Raw genomic sequence first — 18,104 nt, forward strand, 5'->3', positions numbered from 1 at the left:
CAGTTTTGGCCCTGCACTGTTCCCAGTAGAGAAGGCATAGGGATTCAATTGCCCAGCAAAGCTGTGTGAGAAAGTTCTGAACAGATGCCACAGGGACAAATTCAAGCACTGGTCCAGTTGTCCCATCATCCTGGCAACAGTGGCACAAAACGCCTCAGACAGTGCAAAATGCTCTTCTCCTTAAAACCAGGTCCTCTCACATTAGTGGTTCCTGCTGACAGCTAGGTTCTATGAAAATACATTGGTATTCCCTTCAGAAGGTAAAGACTTGAATTACCTTGACCCTTTCACTGATGTTCTTCTGTACCAGTAGTCAGACAAAGGTGACATCACAGGGCTTTTTGGCATGCTGGTAGAGGGCTTTGGAGCAGGATAGCACCAGCGAAACACCTTTCCTGCTGCCAGTTGCCCATCACATTCACCCCATAACTTGATAGGATAAGTAAGCAGTGATGTTCAGGGTAAGATGACCCATTTGAGCTAAATTCTGTTGTTGCTGCAGCAAGGTTAAAGATAGTAAGAATCGTGGCCTTGTTCCTGTCAGTTCCAGTTAGCTATACAATGTCATTATGGTTTTATATAATACAGAAAAACAAGTTTTTATTCTTCCTTTTAATGAAATTCATCCTTTTTTTCCAGGCAGCAGACAGTAAAATTAATGTATTTTCTCATAATATTTTATGATCTTAAACATCAAATATTCTCTGCCTGCTGAATCAATCAGGATTCATTGACTCCTATTAGCAGTTTACAGGGCACTACCTCCTCCAAGCAGACACTCATATTAAGCTTTTGAGTCTGTAAAATCATGCTTGAAAGCTGGGAAGTCATTTATGCTACATGCAAGGTCTGGTTTGCAAGAAGTAAGAAACATGAGCACATTTATTTTCTCCAAGGCATTGAAGTGGAATAACAGTCAAAGTCCCAGTGACATAACTATAAAATAGGATGCCCTAGCTTCATCATTACATATGATCTCTTTTATCATTCAGTGCATTTCAGGTGGATAGGAAGACAATCTCTTTGATCATCTGTCTCTTACACAAGACATCGGGTAATTCAGGGTCAGTAAATTTTCAGAGAATATCTTTTAGGAAATATGCTTCCACAAAATAAGTGGAACAATCCATTTAGCTATTTAGGAATCTTGTATGTGGTAATTTACTGTTCTGTGCACAGTACATAGAATTTAAGAAGCAAATTAATTTATTCCATTTGCAAGCAACATCAGTTGACTGTATTGTAATCAGCAGCATGAAGCAAATAAGGTTTGCATCTTTGCACACTGTGCATCTCAGAAAGCATATCCGAAATAGTTGCTTTCTTACAGGGTTAAGAGCCTCTACTCCTTTTAAAATGTGGAACAGTAAAAACATTGCTTACTCTCACACTAACAAGTACTATTCAGTAATTGTAAAGTCATTTTAAATTGTAAGTGGATTTGCAGGAAATAACAGGTAATTACTGATGCTAATTGCTCTGCTAGATGTGGCTGGACAATCCTCACAGCAGGTGAGAGCACACTGTTCTTCAGATGGTTGTGATTTCTTTCATAATAGTGAGTAAATCAGTTCAAATCACATTCTTCTGAAGGTTACTTCCACTTAGAATCTAAAATGAGAGGTATAGTTCAACATAAGGGATAAAACTGCATTCCAGTACTTTCTAGCCACTGCTTATATATTTGAAGGCAATATGCCTCTGTGCCAGCTCAAACCTGCTGGCCTGCATTTCCACCTGTCTCTTTCCAGCATCCTCACTTCATTTCCAGATCTCAGAAAACCTCCCCCTAATCATCAACATACCTGAATGCAAGGGCTTACAGTACTGAGAGGGCTCCAAAAGTTCATGTATAGATGGTCCAGACAAAAGTCGACCTATATAATGGCACCATTTTGACAGTGGGAAGAATCTCTCTCACTGCAGTTCTGCAAAATGAAAAATAAACCCATGGCTAAGTAAAATATGACTGACGTAGATTGCCTTGATTTTACTTGATATCTGCTAAAGGGGTAAAAGAAACCAAGCATCCCAGGACGGTCATGGTGCAGCTAGGAAATAGCAACATTTTCTCAATGAAAAGCAAGCAACAGTTCAAGAGAACAGTTCAAGAGACTTCCTCACAGAAGTCCCCAGGGACCAATAAGTTCAGAAAGGAGAAGGCTGAGAGAACACCAAGCAGTGCACAGAGTTGTCTTGCTCAGCTTTTTCACTACATCCTCATCTATCATCACTCTTACAAACAACACTCCAGGCTAGGTGAACTGTGGGTCAAGATCTGCAACAACAGCGTTATCTTCTGAAAGCACCAAAATCTCTCCCACAATAATCCATAAAGATTCTGAAAGCTTAACTCACATCTGAGGTTTCTGTTAGATGTGCTATTTTATTTAGTTCCTTCCCCAAGCATTTTATAATTCTCTTTGAATTGCCCATTTTTAAAAGTCTGTAGCTCTTCTCAGAGCAGAGAGAAGCTCAGATGCACCTTTCAGGTTTGGAAGTAAGAGCACAGCCACAGTTGTAACAGCACATAGCTCCTGGATTTCTCTCTTGATGACTGCAAGGCTCAGCATCAGAAATAAGGCTTCGTGCACAGTTCAGCCTACAGTTCAGACAAGAAGAAAAGCAACAACCACCTTACAATTGAGAAATCCTGGCAGTGCAATGCAGTCTCAAGGATGCAAAAATGCTCTGAGAAAAGACTGTGGCACATACAGGGACAAGGAAGATTACTAACATGTCCAAGAGATGACTGGTGAGCCCCATCCCAGCCATTCTCCTTGGCTGAAGGTTGAAGAGAAAAAAGAAGCAAGTGTCACTGTTGAAACGTGACACTGTTTTATACAAGAAGGATTTTGATATCTGTGGGGAAAAAAAAAAAAAAAGAATATGAAGTGGCAAGAGGAGTCCAGTCATAATACAGTACTGAGCAAGGCCTGCTTGTACTTAATGATTTTTCCTCTGTGTTGCTGCCTGAATCCTCCAGCAAATCAGTATGCCAGGCAGGAGAGACAGTGTACTGCAGCAAGAAAAAAGGAAATAAGACTGTTTTTTTTCTATTTGCACATTTCCAGTGCAAAAAGAGAGATACCACAGAGGTTATCCCTTAAAGCAGAGCTCATTTGGTGTTTCTGTTTCCCTTCTCATGACCTTCATGGGGAAGACAAAAAAAAAAAAAAAAAAAAGCATATCACCAGGCAGAGCTTCTGCAAGAGCAGCTGTAATTGGAAGAGATCTAGTTTCTGCTGAGCAGCAGCATCCTATCTTCTTCCTCCAGAAGGTAAAAAAAAAAAAAAAAAAAAAAAAAAAAAAGGAGTGAGAGCAAAAGAAAAAAGCTAGAGAGAATGCTGAGGCAGATCTACAGGGTCACAAGATAAGGTTGCCACTGCTGCAAGTAGTGACATCCTTGTGGACTAATGTGAGCCTGGGAAGTACCCCAGCAGGCTGGCTGATGGCTCCAAGGAGCACAGAAAGCTATCACGCTTATATCCTCTCCTCCCATTGATTGATTCTCAAAACTGGGAACAACTCGAAGGTTCCTTCCAATGCTGTGCCTCACCCAGGTTTGCTCAAGTGACAGGTGAGCTCAGCCATGACAGCTGCAGGAGGGCTGGAATATTCTATGATCCCAGCCTCTAGGCATGGAGATTCAATATTTAATCCTCCAACATTTAACAGTCTGTGAAGTTTAAGGTGTTATTCCATAAACTTCAATATTTTCTACTTCCTTGATGCTGGAAAATATTCTGGCTGCTGAGCTCAGACAAGGTTAGATGTTGGTAGGCAAGAGGAGAAGCAAGAACTTTCCCTATTTTCCTATTTATTTATTTATCTATCTATATATCAGTGTGTGTGTATATATATATATATATATATAATCAGTATGTGAGTAAAAAAAAGAATTCCCCTCCAAGAGGCTTCAAGAAGCACTTGAGGTTCTTCATCGTTGAATTGAAAGGACCTACATGAAAAAAAAGACAGACATTTCACCTGTAGAAAAATGGTACTTAGAGAATTAAATATGCAATGCAATGAGCAATCGAGCTGTGCCCTTAAGGCCATGATTACACTGAGCCCAACTTCAGATGAAGGCCACTTTACTGAGATGTCTAATTTATTCTAATGACTGCTTCTTAGCTTGAGTAGCATTAGACATCCCTCATAACTGGGGAGACATTTAGCTGAAGCCAATGGACTATATAACATTTAACCAAGTAATAAGCTAATGTGGCAGTTTAATCTCCTTTTGATTGACAAAGAATGCAAAAATCCACAAAATAAGCTGGGGAAAGTGCATTGAATTTCACTTTTACCCTTTGTTGTGTGGGTCTTTTTAACTCATTTATTTTATTTTCATGACCTTTGGGCTTACTCCGTAGGCTGTGCATACAGGAGATCAGACCAGATGGTCGCAGCAAACCAGTTGGAAACTGAAGCCTTCATTATTCCAAAACACAATTTCTCACTGTGCTCTGGTAGTCATCGGAAGGATTTTAGTGTATATACAACTCATACATCAGAGCTGAATATTTACCCTTCAGTATGAAAGTGGGAGCACCCTGCACTTTCCACCTTCACCAAAACCTAGGGCTGCTTTTGAAAAGCCCTGAGCACAGTCCAGCATCCGTGACCCACAAGACATCAAGCAGACAACTGCCTCTTGAACCTTCAAAGCCCCCTCTACAGCCTGAAGAGACAGACTTGATAACAAAAGCAATTACCAAATCCTGATACTGAAAAAGAGTCAATCTGAGCTAAGCTATCCAACACGTTTCTGGTTTGTTATGTCATGAGATAGACAAGTCAGGGCACAGTAACAGCCAGTGCTATCAGCATCCCACCCAAAAGTCAAAATGCCAGTATTTGTCAGAAGTACAGCTTGCTTCAACTCGTTTTTTGGAGAGAGAAAACATCCTAGGGTTTTCTCTTCAGAAACCAGCTTTGCAAGGCTAGACCCCCCAGATACCTGCAGCTCAAACACATCCACATCCACATCCATCCTCCTCTCCCCCTCTTTTCAAAACCGATCCTTTCTGGTGCTGCAGCCATCCCCAGCAGAGCAGAACCCACTGTCATTCTTTATTGCCATGGACAATGTATGCAGCACATCCTGCAGCAGTCAGGCAGCTGCACTGGTGCTGTGCAGAAATTGAGACTACAACAAGCTGTATCAATGAAAGAAGGAAAATACGACACAAAACGAAGAGGATATTATGCACTGTTTTTGGAGTTTTCTTGTCTGTGCTATGACAGTAAACATGAAACAGATGGGAATGCCATCAGGAGCTACAGGTGTAGAAAAAAAAATGATGTCCAAATGCAAAGGTAGAATTACTGACATTGCATTATCCTGAAGTAATAATTGTTCTGCAGTCCTCATCCATTGAAAATCTTAACAAAATAAGTATTAATATGCTGTGCATTCCCTCCGGAAAAAGGCAGCATGACTGAAGTGTACTTAATGAGCTAGTCTAGGCTGCGACACAAGAGAGCTTTGCACAGGCATACAGGACCACGTGTTCTTGCCCAGACATCTGTAGCAGTCTGTCCCTTCTGTTATCATTTGCATGTTCCTGAGTAATTGCACTGATAAGGGTGGCTCTGCTGAAATTCCAGGGTGGTCAGGCACTGAAATGGACTGCCCAGGGAGGTGGTGGAATCACCGACCCTGGGGGTGTTCAAGGAAAGACTGGATGTTGTGTTGAGGGACATGGTTTAGTAGGAGCTATTGGGAATAGGTGAACGGTTGGACTGGGTGATCTTTTAGGTCTTTTCCAACCTTAGTGATTCTATGATTCTATGATTCTATGATTCTAAATGAGCAGGAAATCAACTGAAATATTGATGCTGCCAAAAGATTTACTGTGCACGTTGAGGGAACATTTCATTTTATGTTTCTACCCTATACAGCTGGGGGACATAGAAACCAGTCATCATGAGATGTCCATGTTGCACTGGAGTTCTTCAGACATGAATAGCTGATAAACAGCATCATCATTAAGGTAAGCAAAGTTTTTCTAGTAGCCCACATCAGGTCCCAGACAGGAAACACTGGATGGATCCAAAATATGTGTTTCTCTGCAGTAAGTACTGAGGCAAACCTCTCAAGGATGAGTATAATCATGGCTAGCTTATAAAACTCAAACAGATATCTGCACAGCACTAAATGTCAATATTAAATTCGATATTGAAATACGCTGGCTGCATTACTGGAGTACAAACTGACCTGAAGAGACAGTATGTCACCAGACAGCACAGGTTTTCTACCAAAAAAATTTTCTGGCAGGAGCAATGTACATGCCAATCATCACTGGATGTGGTCAGTAAGTTTTACTGAACAAGGTCCAGAAAGAGTTTCTCACTCCTGTGCTTAGCAAATCTTTGCTCTGATGAATACAGAATTGCAAAGCTCCAAATAGTGTGAGATTGCAAGGACTGATATGTCGACCTCCCTTATCCTTAACTGGATGATACAGCCTTGCATGTAGAAGCTTTGGACTTTTGGCATAAAAACAGATGCAATTAGCTCAACTGCAGATTTGTAAACAGTTGAAACGTTTTGTGTCCAGAGTCAATTCAGAATGAAAACAGGATTCTTTAAAAGGTTCCTTGAAATTAATTGTTGCTGTCTAGCCAGCCCCAGTAGCAGTTAGGAGCAGAAAAGCACCCTGCAGGAAGCTGTGGAAAATTTGGCAGGGAAAAACCTGTGCTGTGGATATGTCTATACGTTACTGCTGCAAGTAAATTTTTCAGGGTGGCAGAAGTGGGAGGGGAAGAGTTAGTCTTTCCCTAATGTTTTTAATGTTTCATGCCTCAGCCAGTGTTTCATTTCAGGTTGGATTCACTCTTTTATTGCTGAATATAACATTTGTTATCTCTTTAATTATTCTTTCAGCCTTGTTCCAACTCTTCCCCCTTCCTCTATCAAAAAGGCACACACATGACTGCTATCTATCAACCTTGCTTTCCTCCAGCACTTTTCAGCTACTCTCTTACTTTACTGTCTTATTTTACTGTCAGTCCATTTTCATTTCTGACTCTCATTCCATCTCTTCTTTCCAACTTGTTTCCTTGTTTGTTCCATTCCTTTCCCTTGGCTGGCTATATACCTCATCACTCCACTCACCATGTTTTTTTCTCCTAGTCTCAGACTTCCATTTGTCTTCCTTCCCTTTTCCCAGCCTTCCCTGCTGTAATATTTCCATTCCCCCAATATCACAAACAGAGCATCACAGGAACAGCCTTAACCTTTGATGAACTCCCATATGATTCAAACCTGCAAGGTTTGGACCTACTCTATTTGCAGGATGTCTTTCAGAAGCAAGGGAGGGGGCCTTTATTTTTTTTTTTTAAACGAGATCTCCCTTTCTCTCACTCTCCTTTGCCTTATCAGCCATCAAAGCAATCAGCCCTTTTTAAAACAAGCCATAAGGGGAGCCTGTTGGCAGGGAATCTGAACTGACTGGGAAGCTGCCAAAGTCTGAAAAAGTGCTGAAAACATCACGAGAGAGAGGAGGAAGCTGTGCCCAGTCTTTCAGAAATGGGTTAGTATTACAAAAAGGGAAAAAAGGCACAGTGACATCTCAGGAGTTAGTGCCTCTAATGCAAAGCCTTCACAATTTAGGAAGAGAGCAATTTAGAAATGATTGCTTTTCTCAGCAGTTCCCAGTCCAGAGTTAACACTGCTAACTCTCCCCTTCTTCCAGCTTCATGTTCACCCAGCAGCTGCTGCTCAAACCGCAGCATGTGACAGAGCATGAACACAGCATCAACCAAATTCTTTCCACTTGAAAAACCACCATTCTGCCAATAAGCATTTAGAAAGACAGTGTAAAGGGTCCTTTGGGAAAGCAAGTTACAAAATTTATCTTAATCAAGTCCTTTTATACAAAATTTCGCTTTGGCATTCATCTGAAGGTCCACATGCCGATATCCAGGGAGAAAGTGAGTAAATCAAGTTTGAGAGGTAGTATTTGTATGCAAGCATTACAAATCATTCAAACCCACTTAGTTACATTTGCTTCCTGCATACAAGCATGCATCCGTTCCCATGACTACTTTTCCCTTTTGTGCTTCTCCTTTCTTTTCCATAGTTTGCAGTGTCCGTTCATAGTATATTGGCGCTGGTTAGCTATGAACAATTTGGCATCCACCGCCCAGCACCTGGCAGACTGCTCTTCAGCAGTGACAGAAGTTTGCAGTACTGTAACCCTAGAGATAACTGGTGAAATATTGCTACATTTACTCAGATGTAACTCAGAAATACAACCGGAAAGCACAACAGCATTTAAATATTCCCTTTCTTGTTCTCCTTTCCCTTGATCAGCATGAAGAAAGAGGCTTGGGTGAAGAACACTTAATCTACACCCCAAGAACTAACTATGCTCTTTACTCTCCATCAAAGCAGGGTGAAGTTGTTCTCAGTCCAAACGATCACTTGCTACCATTTGTAATGTGACTTTGCTGCTGTTATATTTGACTCCCAAACAAGTCTATTTTGGCAAAGAAACTGCAAATCTTCCAGACCTCAGATTTTAAGAAAAGTTAGTCATCCAGGTATTCATAAATAATTCATAATGCAGCTTCATCTTTAGCACCATATTAAAGTCAGCCTATTAATTTGCAAATCTGTATTTGCATTATTCATTTTGTTCTAATTGCAGAAATTCTCAAATAAAGCTGAGAAATGCTGCAGCTCTAGGAGTTGTTAGAAGTTAGCAACAAGAATTTTTACCTAGAACCAAGGCTCAGTTTCCTGTCTGATACCTATGAGCTCTTGGCTAAATGCAGCTTGACACCTTAGCCCAATTTTTTGTAGAAACACAGCTGGTGCAATCGTGTTTTGTGTATATGTCCTAGGGAGTTCATAAACCCACAGGCCCAACTAAACTAAAATCTGGCAAAAGAGCGAAATACCCCTAAGCAGACTCAGTAAATTTCAGCTACTTCAAGTTGCTTGAAAATAAATAGCCACACAGAAAAGAGGCATCTTATGTGCCTTAGCCAAATATACATCTCATTAGAAATCAGGGACGCCATATGGAAGGGAACTAAAAAAATGCCCTACTTAGAAGAAAACCTCAGTCAGCTATCTTCTCAATTTCAGAGACTACTGCACAGATAATAGAAGAACATGTTAGCAAGCATCAACTTTGAAATATATTTGCATACTGGCCAAATATTTTGCTTTGTGCTACCATACATCCACATTTTCTGGAATAAGGCAAGATAAAACACGTAAAGCTAAAGCTCATGAGAGATGTTTACCCTACAGAAACCCCTAGGGCCTTTGGACCCCTAGGTCCAAAACTCTCAGAGGGGAAACAGAGAGAGACTGGTCTCTCCCTCTTGGTAACCAATGACCAAACGTGGGGAAACATCACAAAGCTGCACCAGAGGATGTTCAGACTAGACATTAGGAAAAATGTATTTACTGCAAGCATAGTGAAACACTGGAACATGCTTCCTACAGCAGTGGTTGATACCCCAATCCTGTCAGCATACAAGAAGTTTTTGACCTCAAAAATACGCTTTAACTTTTGGTAATCTCTCAATGATCAGGCAGTTGGACTCTGTAGGGTCCTTCCAACTGAACTGTTGTAAATCATGCACATGCACCTCTTTGCCATATTTTGTATCACCAGCACCTGAAATGAACATAACCACATATCTACTTAAACAAGAAGAAGAAATAGTGGACTTCTCCTTTTCCACCTGGTGCTCCTCTCAGTGTTTGTCTGGCACAACAGGCACTTGTGGAGGTACCCAGGATAAGGTCCCCCACCTCACCACCAAAAGAGCTTCAGGGCTCTACAGCTTTCCTGACACGGAAGACATAGGCCAGTCTGCAGTTCTTACTTCTGCCTAAGTTTCCATTTGAGGCCTTTATGAAAGCCAGAGCAAGGAACACCCAGCCACCAAAAAGAAATTTCTGACCTAATCAATGTCTGACCATTGAGCCAAGACAGCCAAAAAAGTAACAGAATCCTTCATGAGAAGCTCCACCATGATATCCTTCAGATGGAAATACCTTCTGGGAGACAGTTGTGTTGGAGGGGTCTCTTTGTTTGTAGCAGAGCCCTGCCCTCTGATTCTATCTCAAAGTATTTCTGTTTCACAGAGACCAGTCAGGCAGCTCATGTCATTGCTCCAACAACCTGACCTGCTAAAGCTGGATGTTTCAGGTAAACGCTGCTGAAGAGAAAGTCAGGAGGGTCATTGACTCCTCATAGATGATCAGCAAGAGTGACCTATCTTAAACCTAGATAACATAATTTATTTTGATGGTAAACAAACAAAAAATAAATAAATTTTAAAAAGTGCAGTTTGCAACCAAAGCAGTGCTCCTAGCACAAAATGTTTTGTGAGAACACATCTCTCTCACAGCACTACCTTAAACCATGTGGAGATTTTCTGGGACCTGCAGCAACAGGAAAAGAAAACGAAAAAAGACCCCAAGAAGCTGCCCTACAAAAACTCCTCATACAATATCCTGGGAAGTCTTGGGGAATGCAAGGCATCACACTCAGGTGGGTGCACATACAACATGTGACCATTACTTATTTAGCAGCGTCTCAGAAGAGCCAAGACCTGTGTTCAGATTTCAACAGGGCTCTAGCTGCGTTTGGTGATTTGGGCAGCCATTGAGAGTTACCAGAAAAAAAATAAAAATAATAATTGTATAAATGTACACACACCAGCTACAAAAACTTGTTGAGGCACAATTTATATCTGACAAAACAAAGAAAAGAAAAAAGGGGGGGGGGAGGGGGGGTCAGCAGTTTTGGGTGACACAAAGTTACACCTCAGCCCAGCATCTTTGTCCCCACTGACATCAACTGGAAGATTGCTGTGAACCTGAACAGGATTTTGTTTTGGGCTGTTTTCCAGGTTTCCTTGTCACATACTGGGGTCAAACTCAAACTAGCCCTAGCCTGTGACATGAAGCATGTTAAGACCAAAACAGACATGGTTTATACAGATTTTGCATAACATGCTAGTAGTTAACATTCTGGCTTTTCTTTCAATTGTTTCTATACAGAATAAATATCATGTAAGAAAAATGTATAATAGTGCTGAAAATATACATCCGTATGGATTGTTGACATCTAATAAGTGATGCATTACTAGGGAACCTTACCCTCTACATCTCAGACTTGAAGAAATATTTAGGCTGAGAGAACTCTGGAAGGTAAGGGAGCAGCTAATGGTACAGTGATTCCACAGCTGTAAGAGCACAGGGCAGATAATTCACTTTTTATTTCCTTCTGGCAGGCTGGAGCAAAGAAATTACACAGAAATAACACTAAGTGTTCATAATCCCAGGCTAAACTCTGGCTCTCTGCAGTATGGTCTCTTCCAGTTAAATCTGTTTTCCCTCCCAAAAGAATACCAAGTTCACACTTCGAGAAAGCATTTGGAAGAAGATAAATGCAATTCCAGCAGTACGATTTGGAGGGCTAGCCATCACATTTTTTTTTAGAAAAGGACTGTTAAAATTGATTGCCTCCCTCACTCTGCACAGCTCCTACAGAAGGGCATTAAACTTGAAGAGACATATCTGAGGATGTTGTTAAAGCAGAGCCGAAAACCCAGGTTTGGGACTTGAACTACTAGGCAGTACCAAGGCCACAACTGTTGGCATTTTCAAATAAAATTCTCCAGGATCTGCTTCAAATTCAAGGCATATCATAGACTGTCCTGCTTCTCTCTCCTCACCAGCATCAATAGGAATATCAAGATCCAGGAACAGCCAGCTTAAGGAACATTGCCCCCGAAAATGGCTCATTTTGAGGGCATCCAGGACATAGCTTGTATGCATACACGAGAATAACTGGGTCACCACTAGTCCTTCCACATTTTTTCTTCTGCAGATGCTCTGCAGCATGAGGTAAAACCCCGCAACAAGACCAGCAGGAGAGCAGTATTAGAAAACCCATCAATAGATCAAGTGCCCAGGGACACAGAGGTCTGAAACACATTGTGTGAGCCCTTTCTTACTCAGTAATTCCCCATTCATCTTATCTACAGTTCAGTGAAGCAAAGTATTCAATCAGAATTAATTCTTACTACATATAAATGAAAGACAGTACATTTAGAAAATCCTAGTGGAAATTTGTATCAATAACAGAGGCAAGAAACAGGAAGCATCTCTGCATTAGATGCAATAAATAAATAAAATTAGATTATTTTAGATGATTTGCTTTAAAAAAAAAAAAAAATTATCATAGTCCAGATTTGGGCAAAGCCAGGGTCATAAAAGAATTTGTGACTCAGAATATGCTGAATTACTACCCACACTGGGAAAACACCCACTGAGAGCATCACTTGTCCTGCCACAAAGAGGGACAGAGGGAGTACTTCTTCAAGATACTAGTGCTTTGGGATGACTTTCTTCAGAAATGAAAATTCCCCATGCTGAACTGCAGATGCAAACTTTCTCCAAAAGAGAGGGAAAAGAGAACTGTGTATAACACAAGGCTGATTTGAGTTAGCTATTGCAAAAGTTTTCATTTTTATTAGCAGAAAACAAGATGCAGAGTCTGGATTATGTTCAGTTTGCATAAATAGATCAAGCATAAAGCCCCAAAGCTTCAATTTCTCTGCACTTTCTCAAATACTGGGATGTCCTAGGTTGGACCGTTGCAGAAGATGACACTACATTGTGCTTCAGTGGCCACGGCCACAGCAGTAACACCACAACCTCAACTGCCAAGACCTTCCAGAAATACAGTTAGGTTGAGTACAGGGTTTTCCAGTTAGAAACCATCCCTTCTGGCCCCCTGTCCTTTTCAGCTCTCCATATTTTTATCCATTCGGCCCACATCAACTACCCATGCCTTTGCTCCACGTATTCTTAATAAACCACTGATCATTCTCTCCTTGTAGATGCAGCCTCTGTCATCTTTGGTGGGAGTAGGAGGCAGATCCTGTAAGTCAGTGGTTACAACAAAGCTTGAGTGCGTTCCTGTACAGAGGAAAAACCAAATCCACACTTTGTACATCGTAGAAGACTATCATCACCCCAGGGGTTCCACAATGAGAGGGCTACAGCTTTACCTTTCACAACTGTTCTACATCTCAGAAAGCAACCAGGCGCTCCCCACGCCAAAGGCAGAACAAGGCTGCCTTCCCCCATCCTAATGAGCTTGGGCTGTGGGGTGGTCTGATTCCCACTGATACTTCATTATTCTTCGTTCTCTGTGCAGCCTGGCCTACAAGGCCTTGCACTCAGCAAGTGCTGAGCTAGCTAATGGCATTTCACTTTTCTTTCTTGGTTGTCTCAGTTAGCCTGTGGAGGAGAACGCACTTGTGTTGGCATAGCCATCCCTATCTGACACAACAGACAGAAGAAGACAGGATAAAGGTGAGAGACTCCAGGAGATATAAAAACACTCCTAACACCTAAATGCCAACTCAGTAAAGGTCAGCAGGAAGAAAACTAATGAAGAACTGAAACAGATAAAGCTGACTTATTTTCCAGTTGACTGGAAAAGAACCATGTTCCAAATCATATTTTTCAATACAAGTATTTTATAAGAAAAAAATGAAGGGGAAAAAAAAAAACATTTTTCATACAAATTTCACTTACTCTTCTTTGGTGCACGTGTGATTTCTGGGAGGGAGACAAGGATTTTTCAGTTGCATAAGTAGCGTTTATTGAATAAAGACCAGAAGCCCAAGAACCGAGACATCCTCAGGACAAGTGGAATTCTAAGAGCTGCCTTCTCCACTCCCTCCACACACACTAAGCCTTTCTCATATTCAGAAAAATCAGTGCCAGGATCCTGAACAATGGTGACAGTGACAACAGAGGGTTGCATTGTGCTTTGTGGCAGCACATCATGGCCCGTGTCATCAAAGGTGGATGTTGGCCATACAGCAAAAATATTCCATTACATTTTGTTGCCATGTGACAGATGGCAGTAGAGGGGCAGCCTTACAACAATGCATCTGACATGGAAGTGAGAATGAAAGAAGAGTGTGGAACTGTATTTCTCCATGTAAAAAAAATAGCACCCACTGACATTAATGGATGCTTGCTGAACATTTGGAGATCAAACAGTGGGTGTGAGCACAGTGAGGTGTTTCAGCAGTGGTGACAGTGGGTCACCTCCACTGGTACAGATATTTGTGAGCACAGCATGCAGACTCTCATTCTTTGCTGGAAAAATTGCACAGCAAATGGCTGTGACTATGTAGAAAAACAGGGTTTTTTTGCATCTGAGGATTTGTTCTATGAAATAGCATTACTGGGCTTCTTGTAACTACTGCTGTTTCCATGGACATAAATTGAAGGCATTACTTTCAGAGAAAACGACATATAAACATTTTATATATGTATTTATAGATACAATATTAAAAAAAAAAAACAACAACAACAACAAAAAAACAACCAGAACCTAGGAAGAAAATCTTATGTGCTGATCAGAACCAGCAATTTCACTCTTAAAAGATGCTATAATATTGAGTTGGGAGGAACATTTAAAGGCCATCTAGTCCAACTCCCCTGCAAATAACGGGGACACCTACAACTAGATCAGACTGCTCAAAGCCTTATCCAGTCTGACCTTGAATGTCTCCAGGGATAGGACACCCAACATTTCTCTCGGCAACATGTTCCAGTTCCTCACCACCCTTACTGTAAAAAATTTCATCCTTAAATCCAGTCTAAATATCCCCTCTTTTAGCTTGAAACCATACTCCATCATCCTGCTAAAGAGTTCTCTCTTCCTTCTTAATAGCCCTCTTTAGATACTGAAGGGTCGTTATCAGGTCTCCCTGGAGCCTTCTCTTCTCGAGGCTGGACAGCCCCATCTCTCTCAGCCTGTCCCCACAGAAGAGGTGTTCCATCCTATGAATAATTTTTGTGGCCCTCTTTTGGATGCACTCCAACAAGTCTATGCCTATCTTGTATTGAGGACTCCCCATCTGGACACAGTGCTCCAGGTGAGGCCTCATCAGTGCAGAGCAGAGGGGCAGGATCATCACCCTCAGTCTGCTGGCCATGCTTATTTTGATGCAGCCCAGAATACAATTGGCTTTCTGGTCTGCAAAGGCACATTGTTGGCTTGCATCCAGCTTACCATTCATCACTCCCCCAAATTCTTTTCAGCATGGCTGTGCTCCATCCTTACATCCTGCAGCTCATACTGATAGTGGAGGTTGCCAGGACCCAGTGCAAGATCTTGCACTTGGATTTGTTGAACCACATGAACCTGGGCTCAAGCCTATCTAAGTCTCCCTGGAGGGTATCTTGTCCCTCAGGTTTGTTGACCCCACCACACAAGTTTGGAGTCACCCATAAATTTGCTGAAGGTGGACTCAATCCCATTGTCAATGTCACCGATGAAAATAGTGAAGAGCAATGGTGCCAGTACCGACCCCAAGGGACTCCATTTATCACTAATTTCAATTTGGACATTGATCCATTGATCACCACCTTCTTTGTACAATCTTGCAATCAGTTCCATTAAACAGTCCACCCACCAAATCCATGTATTTTCAGTTTGGAGAGAAGGATGTTATGGGGGAACATGTCCAAGGCCTCACTGAAGTCTAGATAGATAACATGGGTGGCAATTGTCCACTGATGCTGATATGCCATCATGAAAAGCAACAAGTTTGGTCAGGCAGGACCCATTCTTGGTGGATCATGCTGGTTACTCCATGTCACCTCCCTAAATCTCTATCACCTGCAACATCTACTGAAAAAATTTAATTCATTTCAGAGCCTGAACTGCTGCCTGTTGCCATACAGTGAGTTTCCTTGTGTAATACTATACTCTACACTGAAGGGATGTAGCAAGAATCTGTTTTTGCCTAGCTTCTGAACAAAAAAAAAAAAAAGCCATTAAAGTCTGAATATGTTTGAAAAGGTGAAAGATATTTAATAGTGCACTGCTTTCTGTTTAAGATTTGTTTATGATGGGAGGAATTTTCTTAAAACAATGTTTGAAGAGACTCAGTTGGCTAGATCTCTTTGAAACTTAGAAAGATTTGCTACTGTATCCTGAAAATGCCAGTCATGGCTAACAAAATACTTACAAAATGAATATATCTCATTTGAAACTGAGATAAAATATGATTTTATATACAAACTCCTCTACTATATGCTACACAATATATGAAAACAAAAACAGCACAGTTTTTTACAGTGGCAGTCAGCCTCTGATGTGCTGAAAGCAAGAGCAACACTCAACATACTTGCTAATTACAAGCTGTTCACACAACAGTCCCCACATGCATCCATTCTTCAGAAACCTAGATGTTCAATGCATAACATGCAAACAGCATTTGAAGTGACTTCATATTGTGTTGGCAGAAAGCACCAAATTTTCTCCTATTAGCAGTCCCCATGGTAACCAATCTAAGCAGGGGAAGGAGAAACCCAAACTGGGAGTGCAAAAGGAATCCAGTGTTTTCACATTAAAGAGCAGAAAGAGCGAGGATAAGACAAAGACAAATAACTTTCAGTCTATGAGCAATCTGGGATCTCCTGCACTCCGTGCCTTACAGAATCCCTATATTGTACCCCATGCCAGAGCACCCTATACTGTTCCACGTTTGCCACACTTGAGCATTGCTTCAACTAAAGTTGTGAAATGCAATAGATGGCTTTATGCAAGGAGAATTTGAAAACTGATGACGAGTGCCTTAGAACGTAGATCCTTGTGTAACATGCTCTCATTGCTGATTGTACTGAGAAACAGTGTTGTTGCTCATGGCTTTCCAGTAGAGCCTGGTTACTCCTGCCAGAGACAAATTTGCCTCAGGTCCTTAAAAGTGTCAAGGAAAGGGATGGTGCAGAAGACAACAGAGGATGTGACCAGAATGCAGCTGAAATACAGGAGACAGTGAATCCCCAGGCAAACCACATGTCCACAAAGCAGCCTCATGCTCAGTTTGAATGGGCACATTTTTCACTAACCCACAGAGATCAAAACCTATCTTTTGGAAGTTTTCCTTCCTTCTCTCATTCACAAAAAGACAACAGAAGCAGAGCAGCCACACAAGGTGGGTGATGGGGCACCTTGGAGCATCCTGCCAGAGCACTGCAGTGCAGATGGCACTGAGCTTAGAGGCTCCTGTCAGTGCTCATTCCAGGCGTCAGAGCAAAACACTCACACAGAAACCTATAGAAAAGGCACCAGAGCCATGCTTTGCCACAGGTATTTTCCTGCCTTTCTCCACTGATTTCAAGAATTGGAGAAAGATAGAAAGGCCTGTCACACAGACATCACAATCCAGAAGGAAAAACTTTTCTTTTTTTAAAAAGAAGCCCACTAGCATAATTAAGTCACCAGCCCATTGTTCTAATGATGCTGTTTTCTATTACACGCATGCTGCAGAGTTCAGCCTAAAGCCAGACAGACAGTCATACAGAATTTGGAATAACTCACTGTGAGGGAAAGCGTAGCCTCAATTATTTAGCAGTCATCAACTTAATATATAACTCACATGGCTTCAGGGTAGATATTTTAGTATAAAAAAAAACTGCTCTTGTTATGATGAAAGATGCATTGAGCTAGCCAAAACTTGGTTGGGAAGTGCAGTGCCACATTTAGTGTAGAAGTAATCAAGATACAGGAACTTGAACAGGAGAAGCTAAAGGCCACTAACAAGATGATGCAAGCTTTGCAGATCTAGTTGAGCCACAAAGGACAACGCATCCATCAGGAGGAGTAGTGCCTGGATTTGCAGTGGATCACCCAGAAGGGAGCATCACAAAGCATCAGCCCAGTAGTTTTATGAATGCAACCTGCAGTTCCCTGACTTCTTGCTTTTTCCAAGGCATGCTGTAAATCACTGCCATCTAGTTCAGTGCACATGCTGAATGAAAACGTCCATTTCTTTCTTCCAGCACTGCCTCAAAAGCATTAGTCTTGAAGGCTGGAGGAAGACAATGCATTCATAAATAGAAGTACTGTAATGGCTGCTAATCAAAGCAAAAGCACAGAATGAGAGCACTTGCTTGCCTGAAACCATTGAATGAGCATCTTGTTATGATGCATGAGCAATGTGGGGTATTTCCCCTCTTAAAAAAGGGGGGGAGGGGGCAGAGAGGCAGAGAGGCAGAGAGGCAGAGAGGCAGAGAGGCAGAG

The 18,104-nt window shown here is 41.5% G+C and overlaps 1 long non-coding RNA gene across 1 annotated transcript in view; it reads right to left on the reverse strand.

Moving 5' to 3' along the window:
- Positions 1-1,558: 1,558 nt before the first annotated feature.
- Positions 1,559-18,104, reverse strand: part of LOC122182455 — a 19,591-nt gene continuing 3,045 nt past the window's right edge. Inside the window, exons 2-3 of the long non-coding RNA XR_006179812.1 lie at positions 1,806-1,928; positions 1,559-1,611 (exon numbers count right to left, since the gene is read on the reverse strand). This is a non-coding gene — a long non-coding RNA (uncharacterized LOC122182455). The remainder of the gene's footprint in view (positions 1,612-1,805; positions 1,929-18,104) is intronic.

The sequence above is a fragment of the Lagopus leucura genome, unplaced genomic scaffold (genome assembly GCF_019238085.1).
Source record: "Lagopus leucura isolate 7727_CA_CO unplaced genomic scaffold, USGS_WTPT01 Super-Scaffold_73, whole genome shotgun sequence".
In the NCBI taxonomy this organism is placed as follows: domain Eukaryota; kingdom Metazoa; phylum Chordata; class Aves; order Galliformes; family Phasianidae; genus Lagopus; species Lagopus leucura.